This window comes from Triticum dicoccoides, chromosome 3B (assembly GCF_002162155.2).
Source record: "Triticum dicoccoides isolate Atlit2015 ecotype Zavitan chromosome 3B, WEW_v2.0, whole genome shotgun sequence".
NCBI lineage: Eukaryota > Viridiplantae > Streptophyta > Magnoliopsida > Poales > Poaceae > Triticum > Triticum dicoccoides.
In genome coordinates this window covers 19090812-19103225 of record NC_041385.1, presented here as the reverse complement: position 1 = coordinate 19103225, position 12414 = coordinate 19090812, and the positions used below count along the sequence as shown (strand labels likewise).

The following is a 12414-nucleotide window of genomic DNA, read 5'->3' as shown; positions in this document are numbered from 1 at the left end:
TTTGAATTTTGGTCAAAACTGGTCTGTCATGTTTGCCGACGCCCGGCGTCGAGCTGCCGTAGTACTTCCGGCAACTGGCGACGGGACGACGAACGACGATGAAGGGAAGCACTTGTAGCTTCTGACTAACAATCGATCCGCAACTAGCTTCTTGCTAACAATCGATCCTTCCCTGGACGTACGTGGACGTGTAGTGCTAGGAGTTGTAGCCGGAACAGGACACGCACGTATACAATTACTACCAGTCGATCGATCTATACTTTGATCGATTCAGCGCCCAGCACCGCACGCGGACTCTGATTGTTTGATGGCTACAACTGTATATCTAATTAAGGCGTGTCTGCAATGTCGCATAGTGTTGTATCTAATTAAGGATAGTTATTGGAATTGTAACAGGTTTCTTAGATTTGGACAGCCTGTCATGTGGCATGGCTCGAGCGATGAGGGCATCTCAGGTGCTAACCGACAAATTTGCTTCGGCATCTGTCCACGAACAGAGGAGACCCGTCCAAGGATACTGATGCGGGAGCTGTCCATCCAACAGAACCCGCATACATTTCAACCACTGTTTGAACTAACCGGACGGAATTAATGCAAACACAACGGATTTCATATAGAGAGGACGAAATTCATTACATTTCCGACATACTTCAACTAAAAGCGAAGCTCGTCCGACTCAGGAGGTATAATTTTAAACATACTTCAACTAATCGACTAGTCTAATGCCGGCGCGGCAGATCTCCATTCCCATGACATCCCTGTTTGCAAATTTTTAGAATCCTCAAATTCTAAAAGAAAAAAAGTTATGCTCAAATTTCAATTTTTTTGAATTTTTTTTATTATTTTTAAATCTGGTCAAACTATGGTCAAACTACTTATTCAAGAACTATTAGTGTTACCAAATAATTATTCAAGAATATTAGTGTTACTAAATAATTATTTCAGTTTTTTTGAATTTTGGTCAAATCTGGTCTGTCATGTTTGCCGACGCCCGGCGTCGAGCTACCGTAGTACTTCCGGCGACTGGTGACGGGACGACGAACGACGATGAAGGGAAGCACTTGTAGCTTCTTGTTAACAATTGATCCGCAACTATCTTCTGGCTAACAATTGATCCTTCCTTGGACGTACGTGGACGTGTAGTGCTAGGCCTTGTAGCCGGAACAGGACACGCACGTATACAATTACTACCAGCCGATCGATCTATACTTTGATCGATTCAGCGCCCAGCACCGCACGCGAACTCTGATTGTTTGATGGCTACAACTGTATATCTTATTAAGGCGTGTCTGCAATGTCGCAAAGTGTTGTATCTAATTAAGGATAGTTATTGAAATTGTAACAGGTTTCTTAGATTTGGACAGCCTGCCATGTGGCATGGCTCGAGCGATGAGGGCATCTCAGGTGCTAACCGACAAATTTGCTTCGGCATCTGTCCACGAACAGAGGAGACCCGTCCAAGGATACTGATGCGGGAGTTGTCCATCCAACAGAACCCGCATATATTTCAACCACTGTTTGAACTAAGCGGATGGAATTAATGCAAACACAATGGATTTCATATAAACAGGACGAAATTCATTACATTTCCGACATACTTCAACTAAAAGCGGAGCTGGTCCGACTCAGGAGGTATAATTTTGAACATACTTCAACTAATCGACTAGTCTAATGATGGCGCGGCAGATCTCCATTCCCATGACATTTTTTGTTTGCAAATTTTTAGAATCCTCAAATTCTAAAAGGAAAAAAAAAGTTATGCTCAAATTTCATTTTTTTTGAAATTTTTTTATTTTTTGTAAAATCTGGTCAAACTATGGTCAAACTACTTATTCAAGAAGTATTATTGTTACTAAATAATTATTCAAGAATATTAGTGTTACTAAATAATTATTTCAGTTTTTTTGAATTTTGGTCAAATCTAGTCTCTCATGTTTGCTGATGCCCGGCGTCGAGCTGCCGTAGTACTTCCGGCGACTGGCGTCGGGACGACGAACGACGATGAAGGGAAGCACTTGTAGCTTCTTGCTAACAATCGATCCGCAACTAGCTTCTGGCTAACAATCGATCCTTCCCTGGACGTACGTGGACGTGTAGTGTTAGGACTTGTAGCCGAAACAGGACACACACGTATACAATTACTACCAGCCGATCGATCTATCCTTTGATCGATTCAGCGCCCAGCACCGCACGCGGACTCTGATTGTTTGATGGTACACCTCTATATCTAATTAAGGCGTGTCTGCAATGTCGCAAAGTGTTGTATGTAATTAAGGATAGTTATTGGAATTGTAACAGGTTTCTTAGATTTGGACAGCCTGCCATGTGGCATGGCTCGAGCGATGAGGGCATCTCAGGTGCTAACCGACAAATTTGCTCCGGCATCTGTCCACGAACAGAGGAGACCCGTCCAAGGATACTGATGCGGGAGCTGTCCTTCCAACAGAACCCGCATACATTTCAACCACTGTTTGAACTAACCGGACGGAATTAATGCAAACACAACGGATTTCATATAGAGAGGACAAAATTCATTACATTTCCGACATACTTCAACTAAAAGCGGAGCTCGTCCGACTCTGGAGGTATAATTTTGAACATACTTCAACTAATCGACTAGTCTAATGCCGGTGCGGCAGATCTCCATTCCCATGACATTCTTTGTTTGCAAATTTTTAGAATCCTCAAATTCTAAAAGGAAAAAAAGTTATGCTCAAATTTCATTTTTTTTTATTTTTTTAATTTTTGTTATATCTGGTCAAACTATGGTCAAACTACTTATTAAAGAACTATTAGTGGTACTAAATAATTATTCAAGAATATTAGTGTTACTAAATAATTATTTCAGTTTTTTTGAATTTTGGTCAAATCTGGTCTGTCATGTTTGCTGACGCCCGGCGTCGAGCTGCCGTAGTACTTCCGGCGACTGGCGACGGGACGACGAACGATGATGAAGGAAAGCACTTGTAGCTTCTTGCTAACAATCGATCCGCAACTAGCTTCTGCCTAACAATCGATCCTTCCCTGGACGTACGTGGACGTGTAGTGCTAGGACTTGTAGCCGGAACAGGACACGCACACATACAATTACTACCAGCCGATCGATCTATACTTTGATCGATTCAGCGCGCAGCACCGCACGCGGACTCTGATTGTTTGATGGCTATAACTGTATATCTAATTAAGGCGTGTCTGCAATGTCGCAAAGTATTGTATCTAATTAAGGATAGTAATTGGAATTGTAACAGGTTTCTTAGATTTGGATAGCCTGTCACGTGGCATGGCTCGAGCGATGAGGGCATTTAGGTGCTAACCGATAAATTTGCTCCGGTATCTGTCCACGAACAGAGGAGAGCCGTCCAAGGATACTGATGCGGGAGCTGTCCATCCAACAGAACCCGCATACATTTCAACCACTGTTTGAACTAACCGGACGGAATTAATGCAAACACAACGGATTTCATATAAAGAGGACGAAATTCATTACATTTCCGACATACTTCAACTAAAAGCGGAGCTCGTCCGACTCAGGAGGTATAATTTTGAACATACTTCAACTAATCGACTAGTCTAATACCGGCGCGGCAGATCTCCATTCCCATGACATCCCTGTTTGCAAATTTTTAGAATCCTCATATTCTAAAAGGAAAAAAAGTTATGCTCAAATTTCAAATTTTTTTGAATTTTTTTATTTTTTTTATAGCTGGTCAAACTATGGTCAAAGTACTTCTTCAAGAAGTATTAGTGTTCCTAAATAATTATTCAAGAATATTAGTGTTACTAAATAATTATTTCAGTTTTTTTGAATTTTGGTCAAATCTGTTCTATCATGTTTGCCGACGCCCGGCGTCGAGCTGCCCTAGTACTTCCAGCGACTGGCAACGGGACGGCGAACAATGTTGAAGGGAAGCACTTGTAGCTTCTTGCTAACAATCGATCCGCAACTAGCTTCTGGCTAACAATCGATCCTTCCCTGGACGTACGTGGACGTGTAGTGCTAGGACTTATAGCCGGAACAGGACACACACGTATACAATTACTACCAGCTGATCGATCTATACTTTGATCGATTCAGCGCCCAGCACCGCACGCGGACTCTGATTGTTTGATGGCTACAACTGTATATCTAATTAAGGCGTGTCTGCAATGTCGCAAAGTGTTGTATCTAATTAAGAATAGTTATTGGAATTGTAACAGGTTTCTTAGATTTGGACAGCCTGCCATGTGGCATGGCTCGAGCGATGAGGGCATCTCATGTGCTAACCGACAAATTTGCTCCGGCATCTGTCCACGAACAGAGGGGGACCTGTCCAAGGATACTGATGCGGGAGCTATCCATCCAACAGAACCCGCATACATTTCAACCACTGTTTGAACTAACCGGACGGAATTAATGCAAACACAACGGATTTCATATAAAGAGGACGAAATTCATTACATTTCCGACATACTTCAACTAAAAGCAGAGCTCGTCCGACTCTAGAGGTCTAATTTTGAACATACTTCAACTAATCGACTAGTCTAATGCCGGCGCGGCAGATCTCCATTCCCATGACATTCCCTGTTTGCAAACTTTTAGAATCCTCAAATTCTAAAGGAAAAAAAGTTATGCTCAAATTTCAGTTTTTTTTTTATTTTCATTAAATCTGCTCAAACTATGATCAAACTACTTATTCAAGAAGTATTAGTGTTACTAAATAATTATTCAAGAATATTAGTGTTACTAAATAATTATTTCAATTTTTTTGAATTTTGGTCAAATCTGGTCTGTCATATTTGCCGACGCCCGGCGTCGAGCTGCCGTAGTACTTCCTGCGACTGGCGACGGGACGACGAACGACGATGAAGGGAAGCACTTGTAGCTTGTTGCTAACAATCGATCCGCAACTAGCTCCTGGCTAACAATCGATCCTTCCATGGACGTACGTGGACGTGTAGTGCTAGGACTTGTAGCCGGAACAGGACACCCACGTATACAATTACTACCAGCCGATCGATCTATACTTTGATCGATTCAGCGCCCAGCACCGCATGCGGACTCTGATTATTTGATGGCTACAACTGTATATGTAATTAAGGCGTGTCTGCAATGTCGCAAAGTCTTGTATCTAATTAAGAATAGTTATTGAAATTGTAACAGGTTTCTTAGATTTGGACAGTCCGCCATGTGGCATGGCTCGAGCGATGAGGGCATCTCAGGTGCTAACCAACAAATTTGCTTCGGCATCTGTCCACGAACAGAGGAGACCCGTCCAAGGATACTGATGCGGGAGCTGTCCATCCAACAGAACCTGCATACATTTCAACCACTGTTTGAACTAACCGGATGGAATTAATGCAAACACAACGGATTTCATATAAAGAGGACAAAATTCATTACATTTCCGACATAGGTCAACTAAAAGCGGAGCTCGTCCGACTCTGGAGGTATAATTTTGAACGTACTTCAACTAATCGACTAGTCTAATGCCGGCGCGACAGATCTCCATTCTCATGACATTCCCTGTTTGCAAACTTTTAGAATCCTCAAATTCTAAAAGTAAAAAAAAAGTTATGCTCAAATTTCAGTTTTTTTTTAATTTTTGTTAAATCTGGTCAAACTATGGTCAAACTACGTATTGAAGAAGTATTAGTGTTACTAAATAATTATTCAAGAATATTAGTGTTACTAAATAATTATTTCAGTTTTTTTGAATTTTGGTCAAATCTGGTCTGTCATGTTTGCCGACGCCCGGCGTCGAGCTGCCGTAGTATTTCCGGCGACTGCCGACGGGACGACGAACGACGATGAAGGGAAGCACTTGTAGCTTATTGCTAACAATCGATCCGCAACTAGCTTCTGGCTAACAATCAGTCCTTTCCTGGACGTACGTGGACGTGTAGTGCTAGGACTTGTAGCCGTAACAGGACACACACGTATACAATTACAATAGCCGATCAATCTATACTTTGATTGATTCAGCGCCCAGCACCGCACGCGGACTCTGATTGTTTGATGGCTACAACTGTATATCTAATTAAGGCGTGTCTGCAATGTCGCTAAGTGTTGTATCTAATTAAGAATAGTTATTAGATTTGTAACGGGTTTCTTAGATTTGGACAGTCTGCCATGTGGCATGGCTCGAGCGATGAGGGCATCTCAGGTGCTCACCGACAAATTTGCTCAGGCATCTGTCCACGAACAGAGGAGACCCGTCCAAGGATACTGATGCGGGAGCTGTCCATCCAACAGAACCCGCATAAATTTCAACCACTGTTTGAACTAACCGGACGGAATTAATGCAAACACAACGGATTTCATATAAAGAGGACGAAATTCATTACATTTCCGACATACTCCAACTAAAAGCGGAGCTCGTCCGACTCTGGAGGTATAATTTTGAACATACTTCAACTAATCGACTAGTCTAATGCCGGCGCGGCAGATCTCCATTCCTAATACATCCCTGTTTGTAAATTTTTAGAATCCTCAAATTCTAAAAGGAAAAGAAGTTATGCTCAAATTTCAATTTTTTTTTGAATTTTTTTATTTTTTATTAAATCTGGTCAAACTATGGTCAAAGTACTTCTTCAAAAAGTATTAGTGTTACTAAATAATTATTCAAGAATATTAGTGTTACTAAATAATTATTTCAGTTTTTTTGGATTTTGGTCAAATCTGGTCTGTCATGTTTGCCGACGCCCGGCGTCGAGCTGCCGTAGTACTTCCGGCGACTGGCGACGGGACGACAAACGACGATGAAGGGAAGCACTTGTAGCTTCTTGCTAACCATCGATCTGCAACTAGCTTCTGGCTAACAATCGATCCTTCCCTGGACGTACATGGACGTGTAGTGCTAGGACTTGTAGCCGGAACTGGACACCCACGTATACAATTACTACCAGAAAATCGATCTATACTTTGATCGATTCAGCGCCCAGCACCGCACGTGGACTCTGATTGTTTGATGGCTACAACTGTATATCTAATTAAGGCGTGTCTGCAATGTCGCAAAGTGTTGTATCTAATTAAGGATAGTTATTGGAATTGTAACATGTTTCTTAGATTTGGACAACCTGCCATGTGGAATGGCTTGAGCGATGAGGGCATTTCAGGTGCTAACCGAGAAATTTGCTCCGGCATCTGTCCAGGAACAGAGGAGACCCGTCCAAGGATACTGATGCGGGAGCTGTCCATCCAACAGAACCCGCATACATTTCAACCACTGTTTGAACTAACCGGACGGAATTAATGCAAACACAACGGATTTCATATAAACAGGACGAAATTCAATACATTTCTGACATACTTCAACTAAAAGTGGAGCTCGTCCGACTCTGGAGGTATAATTTAGAACATACTTCAACTAATTGACTAGTCTAATGCCGGCGCGGCAGATCTCCATTCCCATGACATTCTCTGTTTGCAAATTTTTAGAATCCTCAAATTCTAAAAGGAAAAAAAAGTTATGCTCAAATTTCAGTTTTTCTATTTTTTTTTATTTTTGTTAAATCTGGTCAAACTATGGTCAAACTACTTATTCAAGAAGTATTAGTGTTACTAAATAATTATTCAAGAATATTAGTGTTATTAAATAATTATTTCAATTTTTTTGAATTTTGGGGTCAAACTGTGGTCAAACAATTGTCAAACTACTTATTCAAGAAATATTAGTGTTACTAAATAATTATTTCAGTGTTTTTGAATTTTGGTCAAATCTGGTCAAACTGTTGTCAAATTGTGGTCAAACTATGGTCAATTTGTGGTCAAGCTACTTATTCAAGAAATATTAGTGTTACTAAATAATTATTATTTTTCTAGAACAATAATTTCAAACTGAAACAGTGAAATGTGTGACTTCATGCTCAAGCTAAATTCATGAGGGTTAGTAGGATTGACATCTTACTATTGTTAGGAAAACAACAAATGCAGACTTGGAAACGAGGGAGAATAGAACTCGGAAGTTAAGCGTGCTCAGGCTGAAGTAGTGAGATGGGTGACCGTCCGGGAAGTTAGATGATTTGGAATGATGAGGGGTGATTAGAGATTAGAGGTTAAATTGAGCAGTGATGAGGGTGATTAGAGATTAGAGGTTAAAATAATTCAGAAATTTGAAAAAAAAAATAAAAAATAAATAAATAAATTAAAAAAGAAAATTTTCAAAAAAAATCATAAAATTTCCTTTAGTACCGGTTGGTGCTACCAACCGGGACTAAAGGTGGACCTCCAGGCAGCGGCCACGTGGACGACCTTTAGTCCCGGTTCGTGTAAGAACCGGGACTAAAGGGGGAGGCTTTAGTAACGACCCTTTACTCCCGGTTCCAGAACCGGGACTAAAGGCCCTTATGAACCGGGACAATAGGCCCTATTTATACTAGTGTGTCCATGCAATCTTATGGAGCAATAAAACATAAGTAAACAATTTACGCTGGGTGACCGGCTTAAGGCCCACCCTACCACCCACGTCCTGTTTTACCTTATTCCCTTACGCGTCTTCCACCTCCCGCAAGCACCATTCCCTCTTTCCTCTTTGCCACCACCCCTCCTCCCCACACAAGAGGGGCCATGCCATTGTTGCCGCACACATCTTGTCCCAGATCGACAGTGAGGCCGTTGGCATCGCGCTCCTTCCCCCACAGCGCCGCCGGATGCCGCACTGCGAGGAGCTTTTTTCCTTGAAGAACGAGAGCATCGTCCAAAGCTTGTAGTCCCATCTAATTGAATCAAAAGCCTTGCAAATGTCCAGCATGAAAAGCAGGGTTACCTTTTATTTTCATGGAGGCAACAGGCAAAGTTTCTGATGTACATGATGTTAACGTGGATACTTCTCTTCTTTATGAATGCACTTTGGGCATTGGAAGCGATGTTTTTCATGAAAGGAGCTAGCAGACTGGAACGCACTTTGGCAATGATTTTCATAGTGGTGTGTATGAGACTTATAGGGTGGTAGTCCAAAATCTCCTCACCTCAGCCTCATCTTTCTTGGGCAGAAGAGCAATGCTTGCATGGTTGAGCTAGCGGAAGCTCTTTGAATGCAAGTCGCCAAAAAGGCGAACGATGGCTGGTTCCTCGCCGCTAGGTAGCGGAACCGGTAGAAAGCTCTTTTGTGGTGCTATGATACGAATCCAACACAATTATATTTCTCTACTAAAAGAGCACGTGTACATGCTCTTTCACTCTCCAAAAATGCATCTGTGTAGAGAAATAGCTACCGCATAGCACCACAGTGTCCGTGCGTCAGCCAGTAGTTCAGAGGAACTCCTGCCGACCAACAGCAGTTCCTTCTCAAACGACGTCGAGCGGATGTGCGGCTTGGTCGAAATCGACAAATAACTAGGTAGCCTTATAGGCAGTTTGGTCCTTTTCGGTGTCTGTAAATGGAATGGAAAAAAAGGACAAGGAAATCGGTAAAAGAGGGAAAATGGCATGTTAATCAAGGTGTTCACCAGCTGGGTCTGGGTGGTAATTTTTCTTAGTCTGTCTTAATAGTGGCAATGTTGCAAAGCCAGATGTTCAGCGTCAAATATCCAAATTTCTCAAGTAAGAGGGGACTGCTGACCAGACCTCGGAGTACATGCTGAAGAAAGCAGGCTCCATTTTGGATATTATTGTTTTTTTCTTTTCTTAATTTGAGCCTTTTTGCTATTTCAGGCGAAGAATCTGTTAGAAAGTTATTAAAATATTCCAATCAAATTGTGTTTATGTTTTATGTTTCTATGAACTTAACCTAAAATTTGGTTCGCAAAATTGACAAGTTTTATCTTTCAACACCAACCAAAAAGATGACAGCGTATCCAACAAAGAGCATTTGAAATCTATGGCTAGGTACACTTACATGATCAACGTAACCCCTTTCACTTGTTACAAAGAGCATTTGAAACCCTGAGCAGTTTTGGTCCATGACACGATTTAAAAGCAGCGAAGAATAAATATTGCATCAGTCAGCAGAACCAAATGATCATTTAGTACTTCAGACACAACTTCACGGCGGTGTCACAATTTTCATAGCATCAAACATTTGATCCGGCGCCTCCCAAATCAGTAAAACATTCCTTACATGAACTGGAAAACCTAAACAGAGTGCACTTCATCGAAACAACTACGAAACAGAGTCTGAGATCATAAAGCCTCTTAGCATATACTTCCTTCGTTCCTAAATATAAGTCGTCTTAGAGATTTCAATAAGAACTACATATAGATCTATATAGACATATTTTAGAGTGTACATTCACTCATTTTGCTCCTTACGTAGTCCCAATTGGGATCTCTAAAAAGACTTATATTTAGGAACGGAGGGCGCTCAACTTTACCACTTCAATCATACACCGCGTACTGGTTTCAGACGTATGGGTTCACGCACCTTTACTTTAGGATTAGGATCATCAATGGAGAACGTAAGCAAGGTACCCTTTCCATCATCAGTTATCTCATCCTTGGGCAGAATTAAGTTGTATCCCTTTGGTAGCCCATCAAATAACGATGAGCTTCGTATCTCGTAAACTGATCTCTGGTAATAGTCGTTCAAAAAGGAACCATAGGACATCCTACACTTGAACTTGGAGTTTATAGCTTTAGGTTGGATGCAGACGACAGAGATGGCATGCCCGTACGGCTCTAGTGCCACGTTGAGCAGGAAAATTTCTCTGTCTTTGGTACGAAGAAAATGTAGACCTGGTTCTAGGCAGAGCTCAACATCTTCGGAGTACTTGATGGTTGTACACGGCCACTTGTGCTCAGAGGCGGAATGTTCAAGGAGGGCGTCTATTGCCCCAGCAAAGCTGCAGCTGGACGCCGGGCAGAAACATGGGGCGCGCGGGCATGCCTTCTCGTGCTCTTCTTTCTGGTAGTAAGTGAGCTTCTGGGTGCATCCATAATTGGCATTGGAGCAAAGAACCATGACTGATTCCATCAGACGTTCCATCCCAGCACCCGCGCTTGAAGGTAGTTTCGGCAGAGCATAAGTGACACTTGTTGCGCACGAGCTTCGGAAGGCAAGACGAGCATATGAAATGCCCCACAGAACACTGTGGAAAAGGAAGAATTAGCCGGATCCTCATGCGAGAAAAACTTTTTAACAGAAATCAGAGTTGAACTGTTGAGTACTCTACTACAATAGCAACATGATAAGTCAGTACCACACAAAATTACGCAACTATACCATGAGTCTGTAAATTTGAAGTTGTAACTTATAGTATGACCGACATACAACTCCAAAGGGGGGCAAACCAAACATAATGCTATTAGAGAGGTATATATATCATCCACCCCTGATCCATAGCCTACTAGGGAAGAGCTGTGGACTAGAAAACGGTGTACAGAGTTGCAAACAGTTTCAGTCTCAGATCAAAATGTTAGTGTCCTGATTAATTCTCTACGAAAACGAAATTTCAGCGACCATGGTTATTCCGATCCATGTTGTCTCAATAAAACTGTTTTTAGCAAGTAGCATTGTGTGTGCGGGGTGCGCCCCTGATTAATATCCTACTACTAGGGAACAGCTGTAGACTAATAAACAGTGTAGATTAGTGCTAGCAGTTTCGGTCTCGACCAAAATACTAGTGTCCTAATTCTCTACGGAAACAAAATTTCAGCAACCATATCTACTCCGTTCCATGCTGTTACAAGACACTTGTTTTTAGCAAGTAGGAGTACTATCATTATATCCAATGGTTACTTTTTAATTTCGTCTGAACTTTGAGAGACAGGTAAGCACATGTAAGTACCTGGTATATAGGAGGTCCGAGCGTATGAAAGCAGACGGGGCAGTCGAGGGTGTCCATCCCCATGCTGATATTCTGCCTCTTGCCGATGCCGCTGCTCTGTCCCTCTGCCGGGGCTTCTACTCGTCTCTTGCTAGAAGTGCCACCGTTCATCGCCACCAAAACTCACTCGATGTTACAATTAAACGTGCAACAGAGCTTCACACCTACTCCCTCCGTTTCAAAATAGATGACCCAACTTTATACTAACTTTGTACTAATTTTGGAACGGAGAGAGTATTGGTCAACACAAACAGCCTCAGAAATCTGCTTCCCTGTTCCACAACATATACTGGTAATAAGAGCCACTCAAGTTATACTGGTGTACAAAAATGCTTCATGTGTTTCTGCCAGACTGGTAACGGAAAGGCGACACTCCGGACTGGAGCACGCATTAGAGATGTGCTAAATCTAATCATCCTGAATTGCTGTAATTTGTTCATGTCTTTATTTTTGTTTTCTGTTTTGGTTGAGAAATAGCTAGGCTGCTTTGTGTTAATTTATTTCTGGATCAATTCAGTAGAGGACCAGTTACTACATGCAACTGGAGATAATGTCAAGAAGAAGCAGTCCAAAGGTAAGAAATTTACCTTGAATAACCGCCGACAGGAGCCCGAGGTCACCGTTGGCGATGAGGCCAACTTCTCGCCGGCGACGCCGACTCCTGGCTGCTCC

General features: G+C 42.0%; 1 pseudogene; it reads right to left on the bottom strand.

The window, feature by feature from the left end:
• Positions 1-10298: 10298 nt before the first annotated feature.
• LOC119280555 lies at positions 10299-11853 on the bottom strand (annotated as a pseudogene).
• Between the last annotated feature and the right edge of the window lie 561 nt (positions 11854-12414).